This window comes from Aethalodelphis obliquidens, unplaced genomic scaffold, assembly GCF_003676395.1.
Source record: "Aethalodelphis obliquidens isolate GAN/ISIS:26980383/991018 unplaced genomic scaffold, ASM367639v1 scaffold112, whole genome shotgun sequence".
NCBI lineage: Eukaryota > Metazoa > Chordata > Mammalia > Artiodactyla > Delphinidae > Aethalodelphis > Aethalodelphis obliquidens.
Genome location: NW_020838056.1, coordinates 1,384,709 through 1,394,622, shown reverse-complemented (window position 1 = coordinate 1,394,622; position 9,914 = coordinate 1,384,709).

Below are 9,914 nucleotides of genomic sequence, written 5' to 3'. Positions count from 1 at the left end.
TAAGTTATATGCAAATACTACATCATTTTTTAAAAGGTACTTGAACCTTTGCAGATTTTGGTATCTGTGGAGGTCCTGGAACCAATCCCCCATGGATACCAAGGGATGACTGTATACTATCAATAAAACAAAACTTTTCATTAAACATGAACATGTTTGGATGACTGACCATAAAGGGGTAATTATTGAAACTAGGTGATGGGTACACAGGAGTTCATTATATCATTTTCTATACTTTTGTATATGATTGAAATTTTCCATAATAACAGTTTTAAAATATATGAATAAAGCTGTTTTCAAAAAGGTGTTCATTCCTGTTTATAGTAAAAACTGAGGAAAAAAGGCTCAGTGCTGGTAACAATAGAGGACAGAGGACTGGTTAAGTTAATTATGTTCATCTATGTGCTGTATGCAGTCACTAAATAGTAAAATAAAAGTAACATCTAACATTTGTAGTCTAATTATATTCCTGGCTCTGTGCTAATATTCTCAACAGCTATAAGAGGTTGATAAAATTTGTATCCTCTGACCTCTCCCACTGACTCCAGATTTATATATCTAATAGCCTGCCAATTGACATCTATTAGCTGGAATATAAGGATAAAGAACAAAACAAATTAACAGGAGAAAGTGAATTGAAAGAAATATAAACTATGCATGGAACAGAAAATTTTAAACAAAAAAGGAAATTTTGATTAATATCCTCAGAGAAATAAAAGAAGATATTGCTTCTACGAAATAGCAACAATTTTTTAAAAATATGTATTTATGGGCTTCCCTGGTGGTACAGTGGTTGAGAGTCCGCCTGCCAATGCAGGGGACATGGGTTCGTGCCCCAGTCCGGGAAGATCCCACATGCCATGGAGCGGCTGGACCCGTGAGCCATGGCCACTGAGCCTGCGCGTCCGGAGCCTGTGCTCCGCAACGGGAGAGGCCACAACAGTGAGAGGCCCACGTACCACAAAAAATATATATATATATATGTGTATATATATATATATGTATTTATTACGACTTCCCTGGTGGCGCAGTGGTTAAGAATGTGCCTGTCAATGCAGGGGACATGGGTTTGGGCCTTGGTCTGGGAAAAGCCCACATGCCATGGAGCAACTAAGCCCGTGTGCCACAACTACTGAGCCTGCGCTCTAGAGCCTGCGAGCCACAACTACTGAGCCCGTGCATCACAACTGTTGAAGCCTGTGCACCTAGAGCCCGTGCTCCGCAACAAGAGAAGCCACCGCAATGAGAAGCCCCTGCACCACAACAAAGAGTAGACCCAGCTCGCCACAACTAGAGAAAGCCTGTGCACAGCGACAAAGAACCAATGCAGCCAAAAGTAAATAAATAAAATAAATAAATTTTTTTAAATGTATTTATTTACTTATTTGGCTGCATCAGATCTTCATTGCGGCATGAGGGAATCTTTTGTTGCAGTGTGCAGGCTCCAGAGCGCTTGGGCTCTCTAGTTGTGGCATGCGGACTCAGTAGTTGCAGCGTGCACGGGCTTAGCTGCCCTGTGGCATGTGGGATCTTAGTTCCCTGACCAGGGATGGAACCCACATCCCCTGCACTGCAAGGGGGATTCTTAACCACTGGATCACCAGGAAGTCCTGTGACAAATTTTTTAAAAAGGTAGGTGGGATTCAGAAAAAATAACTCTTGAAAATTAAAAACCTGATAGCAGACGTTAAAAAAAAGCTAACTAGAAGGGTTGGAAGATAACATTGAGGTAAACCCTCAGAAAGTAGAGAAAAGACAAAGGAATGGTCTCACACCAGCCAGAATGGCCATCATTAAAAACTCTACAAATAACAAATGCTGGAAAGGACATGGAGAAAAGGGAACCCTCCTACACTGTTGGTGAGAATGTAAGTGGGTACAGCTATTACGGAAAACAGTATGGAGGTTCCTCAGAAAACCAAAAACAGAATTACCGTATGATCCAGCAATCCCTCTCCTGGGCATATATCCAGACAAAACTCTAATCCAAAAAGATACATGCACTCCTATGTTCATAGAGGCACTATTCACAATAACCAAGACATGGAAACAACCTAAACGTCCATTGACAGAAGAACGAATAAGTGAGCTGGAAGACAAAATGGTGGAAATAACTGCCGAGGAACAGAATAAAGAAAAAAGAATGAAAAGAATTGAAGACAATCTCAGAGACCTCTGTGACAACACTAAACGCACCAACATTCGAATTATAGGGGTCCCAGAAGAAGAAGAGAAAAAGAAAGGGTCTAAGAAAATATTTGAAGAGATTATAGTCAAAAACTTGCCTAACATGAGAAAGGAAATAGTCACCCAAGTCCAGGAAGCACAGAGAGTCCCATACAGGATGAACCCCAGGAAAAACACACCAAGACATATATTAATCAAACTAACAAGAATTAAATTCAAAGAAAAAATATTAAAAGCAGCAAAGGAAAACAAAAAATAACATACAAAGGAATCCCCATAAGGTTATCAGCTGATTTTTCATCAGAAACTCTGCAGGCCAGAAGGGAGTGGCAGGATATACTTAATGTGATGAAAGAGAAAAACCTACAACCAAGATTACTCTACCCCCGCAAGGATCTCATTCAGATTCAATAGAGAAGTCAAAAGGTTTTCAGACAAGCAAAAGCTAACAGAATTCAGCACCACCAAACTAGCTTTACAACAAATGCTAAAGAAACTTCTCTAGGCGGGAAACAAAAGAGAAGAAAAAGACCCACAAAAACAAACCCAAAGCAATTAAGAAAATGGTAAGGAACATACATATCGATAAACACCTTGAATGTAAATGGATTAAATGCCCTAACCAAAAGACACACACTAGCTGAATGGATACAAAAACAAGACCCATATATATACTGTCTACAAGAGACCCACTTCAGACCTACGAACACATATAGACTGAAAGTGAAGGGATGGAAAAATATATTCCATGCAAATGGAAATCAAATTCCATGCAAATGGAAATCATGCAAATGGAAAAATATATTCCATGCAAATGGAAATCAAATTAATAGTAGCAATACTCATATCAGATGAAATAGACTTTAAAGACTGTTACAAGAGATAAGGAAGGACACTACATAATGATCAAGGGAATCAATCCAAGAAGAAGATATAACAGTTATAAATGTTTATGCACCCAACATAGGAGCACCTCAATACACAAGGCAAATGTTAACAACCATGAAAGTAGAAATCATCAGTTAACACAATAATGGTAGGCAACTTTTAACACCCCACTCACACCAATGGACAAATCATCCAAACAAAAAAAAATTAAGGAAACACAAGCTTTAAATGACACAATAGACCAGATAGATCTAATTGATATTTATAGAACATTCCACCCAAAAGTGGCAGAATACACTTTCTTCTCAAGTGCACATGGAACATTCTCCAGGATAGATCACATCTTGGGTTACAAATAAAGCCTCAGAAAATTTAAGAAAATTGAAATTGTATCAAGTATCTTTTCTGACCACAACATTATGAGATTGGAAATCAATTACAGGAAAAAAAAACTGTAAAAAACACAAATACATGGGGGCTAAACAGTGCACTACTAAATAACCAGATCACTGAAGAAATCAAAGAAGAAATTAAAAACTACATAGAAACAAATGACAATGAAAACACGACAACCCAAAACCTATGGGATGCAGCAAAAGCAGTTCTAAAAGGGAAGTTTATGGCAATACAATCTCATCTCAAGAAACAAGAAAAATCTCAAATAAACAATCTAACCCTACACTTAAAACCACTAGAGGGGGTGGGGGGTTGTTAAGATGGCGGAAGAGTAAGACGCGGAGATCACCTTCCTCCCCACAGATACACCAGAAATACATCTACACGTGGAACAACTCCTACAGAACACCAACTGAACGCTGGCAGAAAACCTCAGACCTCCCAAAAGGCAAGAAACTCCCCACATACCTCGGTAGGGCAAAAGAATAAACAGAGACAAAAGGATAGGGATGGGACCTGCACCAGTGGGAGGGCGGAGACTGCGGGTGGCGGAGGGGGAAAGCTTCGGAGACATGGAGGAGAGCACAGAAACGGGTGCGGATGGCAAAGCAGAGAGATTCCTGCACAGAGGATCGGTGCCGACCGGCACTCACCAGCCCGAGAGGCTTGTCTGCTCACCCGCCGGCGCGGGCAGGTCTGGGAGCTGGAGGCTCGTGCTTCGGTCGGAGCGCCAGGAGAGGACTGGGGTTGGCAGCGTGAACACAGCCTGAAGGGGTTACTGCACCATGGCTAGCCGGGAGGGAGTCCAAGGAAAAGTCTGGACCTGCTGAAGAGACAAGAGACTTTTTCTTCCCTCTTTGTTTCCTGGTGCGCGAGGAGAGGGGATTAAGAGCGCTGCTTAAAGGAGCTCCAGAGACGGGCGCGAGCCGCGGCTAAAAGCGCGGACCCCAGAGACGGGCATGAGACGCTAAGGCTATTGCTGCCGCCACCAAGAAGCCTCTGTGCCAGCACAGGTCACTATCCACACGCCCCTTGCGGGGAGCCTCTATAGCCCGCCACTGCCAGGGTCCCGGGATCCAGGGACAACTTCCCCGGGAGAACGCATGGCGCACCTCAGGCTGGTGCAACGTCCCGCTGGCCTCTGCCGCCGCAGGCTCGCCCTGCACTCCGTACCTCTCCCTACCCCCGGCCTGAGTGAGCCAGAGTCCCCAAAGCAGCTGCTCCTTTAAGCCCGTCCTGTCTGCGCTAAGAACAGACGCCCTCCGGCGACCTACACGCAGAGGCGGGGCCAAATCCAAAGCTGAGTCCCTGGGAGCTGTGACAACAAAGAAGAGAAAGGGAAATCTCTCCCGGCAGCCTCAGAAGAAGCGGATTAAAGCTCCACAATCAACTTGATGTACCCTGCATCTATGGAATACATTGAATAGACAACGAATCATCCCAAATTGAGGAGGTGGACTTTGAGAGCAAGATTGATGATTTTTTCCCCTTTTCCTCTTTTCGTGAGTGTGTATGTATATGTTTCTGTGTGAGATTTTGTCTGTATAGCTTTGCTTCCACCATTTGTCCTAGGGTTCTATCCGTCCATTATTTTTTTTTAAATTTTTCTTCTTAATTATTTTTTATTTTAATAACTTTATTTTATCTTACTTTATTTTATTTTACTTTATCTTCTTTCTTTCTTTTTTCCTTCCTTCTCTCCTTCCTTCCTTCCTCCCTCCCTCCCTTTCTTTTTCTTTCTTTCTTTCTTTCTTTCTTTCTTCTTCTATTAATTCTTTCTTTCTACTTTTTCTCCCTTTTATTCTGAGCCGTGTGGATGAAAGGCTCTTGGTGCTGCAGCCAGGAGTCAGTGCTGTACCTCTGAGGTGGGAGAGCCAACTTCAGGACACTGGTCCACAAGAGACCTCCCAGCTCCACATAATATCAAACGGTGAAACTCTCCCAGAGATCTCCATCTCAACACCAGCAGCCAGCTTCACTCAACGACCAGCAAGCTAAAGTGCTGGACACCCTATGCCAAACAACTAGCAAGACAGGAACACAACCCCACCCCTTAGCACAGAGGCTGCCTAAAATCATAATAAGTCCACAGACACCCCAAAACACACCAACAGACGTGGACTTGCCCACCAGAAAGACAAGATCCAGCCTCATCCACCAGAACACAGGCACTAGTCCCCTCCACCAGGAAGCCTACACAACCCACTGAACCAACCTTAGCCACTGGGGACAGACACCAAAAACAACGGGAATTACGAACCTGCAGCCTGCAAAAAGGAGACCCCAAACACAGTAAGATAAGCAAAATGAGAAGACAGAAAAACACACAGCAGTTGAAGGAGCAAGATAAAAACCCACCAGACCTAACAAATGAAGAGGAAATAGGCAGTCTACCTGAAAAAGAATTCAGAATAATGATAGTAAAGATGATCCAAAATCTTGGAAATAGGATAGAGAAAATGCAAGAAACATTTAACAAGGACCTAGAAGAACTAAAGATGAAACAAGCAACGATGAACAACACAATAAATGAAATTAAAAATACTCTAGATGGGATCAATAGCAGAATAACTGAGGCAGAAGAACAGATAAGTGACCTGGAAGATAAAATAGTGGAAATAACTACTGCAGAGCAGAATAAAGAAAAAAGAAGGAAAAGAACTGAGGACAGTCTCAGAGACCTCTGGGACAACATTAAATGCACCAACATTCAAATTATAGGGGTTCCAGAAGAAGAAGAGAAAAAGAAAGGGACTGAGAAAATATTTGAAGAGATTATAGTTGAAAACTTCCCTAATATAAGAAAGGAAATAGTTAATCAAGTCCAGGAAACACAGAGAGTCCCATACAGGATAAATCCAAGGAGAAATACGCCAAGACACATATTAGTCAAACTGTCAAAAATTAAATACGAAGAAAACATATTAAAAGCAGCAAGGGAAAAACAACAAATAACACACAAGGGAATCCCCATAAGGTTAACAGCTGATCCTTCAGCAGAAACTCTGCAAGCCAGAAGGGACTGGCAGAACATATCTAAAGTGATGAAGGAGAAAAACCTGCAACCAAGATTGCTCTACCCAGCAAGCATCTCATTCAGATACGACAGAGAAATTAAAACCTTTACAGACAAGCAAAAGCTGAGAGAGTTCAACACCACCAAACCAGATCTACAACAACTGCTAAAGGAACTTCTCTAGGCAAGAAACACAAGAGAAGGAAAAGACCTATAATAACAAACCCAAAACAATTAAGAAAATGGGAATAGGAACATACATATCGATAATTACCTTAAATGTAAATGGACTAAATGCTCCCACCAAAAGACACAGGTTGGCTGAATGGATACAAAAACAAGACCCATATATTTGCTGTCTACAAGAGACCCACTTCAGACCTAGAGACACATACAGACTGATAGTAAGGGGATGCAAAAAGATATTCCATGCAAATGGAAACCGAAAGAAAGCTGGAGTAGCAATTCTCATATCAGACATAATAGACTTTAAAATAAAGACTATTACAAGAGACAAAGAAGGACACTACATAATGATCAAGGGATCAATCCAAGAAGAAGATATAACAATTGTAAATATTTATGCACCCAACATAGGAGCACCTCAATACATAAGGCAAATACTAACAGCCATAAAAGGGGAAATCGACAGCAACACATTCATAGTAGGGGACTTTAACACCCCACATTCACCAATGGACAGGTGATCCAAAATGAAAATAAACAAGGAAACACAAGCTTTAAATGATACATTAAACAAGATGGACTTAATTGATATTTATAGGACATTCCATCCAAAAACTACAGAATACACATTTTTCTCAAGTGCTCATGGAACATTCTCCAGGATAGATCATATCTTGGGTCACAAATCAAGCCTTGGTAAATTTAGGAAAATTGAAATTGTATCAAGTATCTTTTCCGACCACAACGCTATGAAACTAGATATCAATTACAGGAAAAGATCTGTAAAAAATACAAACACATGGAGGCTAAACAATACACTACTAAATAACAAAGTGATCACTGAAGAAATCAAAGAGGAAATAAAAAAATACCGAGAAACAAATGACAATGGAGACATGACGACCCAAAACCTATGGGATGCAGCAAAAGCAGTCCTAAGAGGGAAGTTTATAGCAATACAATCCTACCGTAAGAAACAGGAAACAGCTTGAATAAACAACCTAACCTTTCACCTAAAGCAATTAGAGAAAGAAGAACAAAAAAAACCCCAAAGTTAGCAGAAGAAAAGTAATCATACAAATCAGATCAGAAATAAATGAAAAAGAAATGAAGGAAATGATAGCAAAGATCAATAGAACTAAAAGCTGGTTCTCTGAGAAGATAAACAAAATTGATAAACCATTAGCCAGACTCATCAAGAAAAAAAGGGAGAAGACTCAAATCAATAGAATTAGAAATGAAAAAGCAGAAGTAACAACTGACACTGCAGAAATACAAAAGATCATGAGAGATTACTACAAGCAACTCTATGCCAATAAAATGGACAACCTGGAAGAAATGGACAAATTCTTAGAAATGCACAACCTGCCAAGACTGAATCAGGAAGAAACAGAAAATATGAACAGACCAATCACAAGCACTGAAACTGAAACTGTGATTAAAAATCTTCCAACAAACAAAAGTCCAGGACCAGATGGCTTCACAGGCGAATTCTATCAAATATTTAGAAAAGAGCTAACAACTATCCTTCTCAAACTCTTCTTAAATATAGCAGAGGGAGGAACACTCCCAACCTCATTCTACGAGGCCACCATCACCTTGATACCAAAACCAAACAAGGATGTCACAAAGAAAGAAAACTACAGGCCAATATCACTGATGAACATAGATGCAAAAATCCTCAACAAAATACTAGCAAACAGAATCCAACAGCACATTAAAAGGATCATACACCATGATCAAGGGGGATTTATTCCAGAATGCAAGGATTCTTCAATATACGCAAATCAATCAATGTGATACACCATATTAACAAATTGAAGGAGAAAACCCATATGATCATCTCAATAGATGCAGAGAAAACTTTTGACAAAATTCAACACCCAGTTATGATAAAAACCCTGCAGAAAGTAGGCATAGAGGGAACTTTCCTCAACATAATAAAGGCCATATATGACAAACCCACAGCCAACATCGTCCTCAATGGTGAAAAACTGAAAGCATTTCCACTAAGATCAGGAACAAGACAAGGTTGCCCACTCTCACCACTCTTATTCAACATAGTTTTGGAAGTTTGAGCCGCAGCAATCAGAGAAGAAAAGGAAATAAAAGGAATCCAAATAGGAAAAGAAGTAAAGCTGTCACTGTTTGCAGATCACATGATACTATACATAGAGAATCCTAAAGATGCTACCAGAAAACTACTAGAGCTAATCAATGAATTTCGTAAAGTAGCAGGATACAAAATTAATGCACAGAAATCTCTGGCATTCCTACACACTAATGATGAAAAATCTGAAAGTAAAATCAAGAAAACACTCCCATTTACCATTGTAACAAAAAGAATGAAATATCTAGGAATAAACCTACCTAAGGAGACAAAAGACCTGTATGCAGAAAATTATAAGACAGTGATGAAAGAAATTAAAGATGATACAAATAGATGGAGAGATATACCATGTTCTTGGATTGGAAGAATCAACATTGTGAAAATGACTCTACTACCCAAAGCAATCTACAGATTCAATGCAATCCCTATCAAACTACCCCTGGCATTTTTCACAGAACTAGAACAAAAAACTTCACAATTTGTATGGAAACACAAAACACCCCGAATAGCCAAAGCAATATTGAGAATGAAAAACGAAGCTGGAGGAATCAGGCTCCCTGATTTCAGACTATACTACAAAGCTACAGTAATCAAGACAGTATGGTACTGGCACAAAAACAGAAAGATAGATCAATGGAACAGGATAGAAAGCCCAGAGATAAACCCACGCACATATGGTCACCTTATGTTTAATAAAGGAGGCAGGAATGTACAGTGGAGAAAGGACAGCCTCTTCAATAAGTGATGCTGGGCAAACAGGACAGGTACATGTAAAAGTATGAGATTAGATCACTCCCTAATACCATACACAAAAATAAGCTCAAAATGGAAAGACCTAAATGTAAGGCCAGAAACTATCAAACTCTTAGAGTAAAACATAGGCAGAACACTCTATGACATAAATCACAGCAAGATCCTTTTTGACCCACCTCCTAGAGAAATGAAAATAAAAACAAAAATAAACAAATGGAACCTAATGAAACTTCAAAGCTTTTGCACAGCAAAGGAAACCATAAACAAGACCAAAAGACAACCCTCAGAATGGGAGAAAATATTTGCAAATCAAGCAACTGACAAAGGATTAATTTCCAAAATTTACAAGCAGCTCATGCAGCTCAATAACAAAAAAAC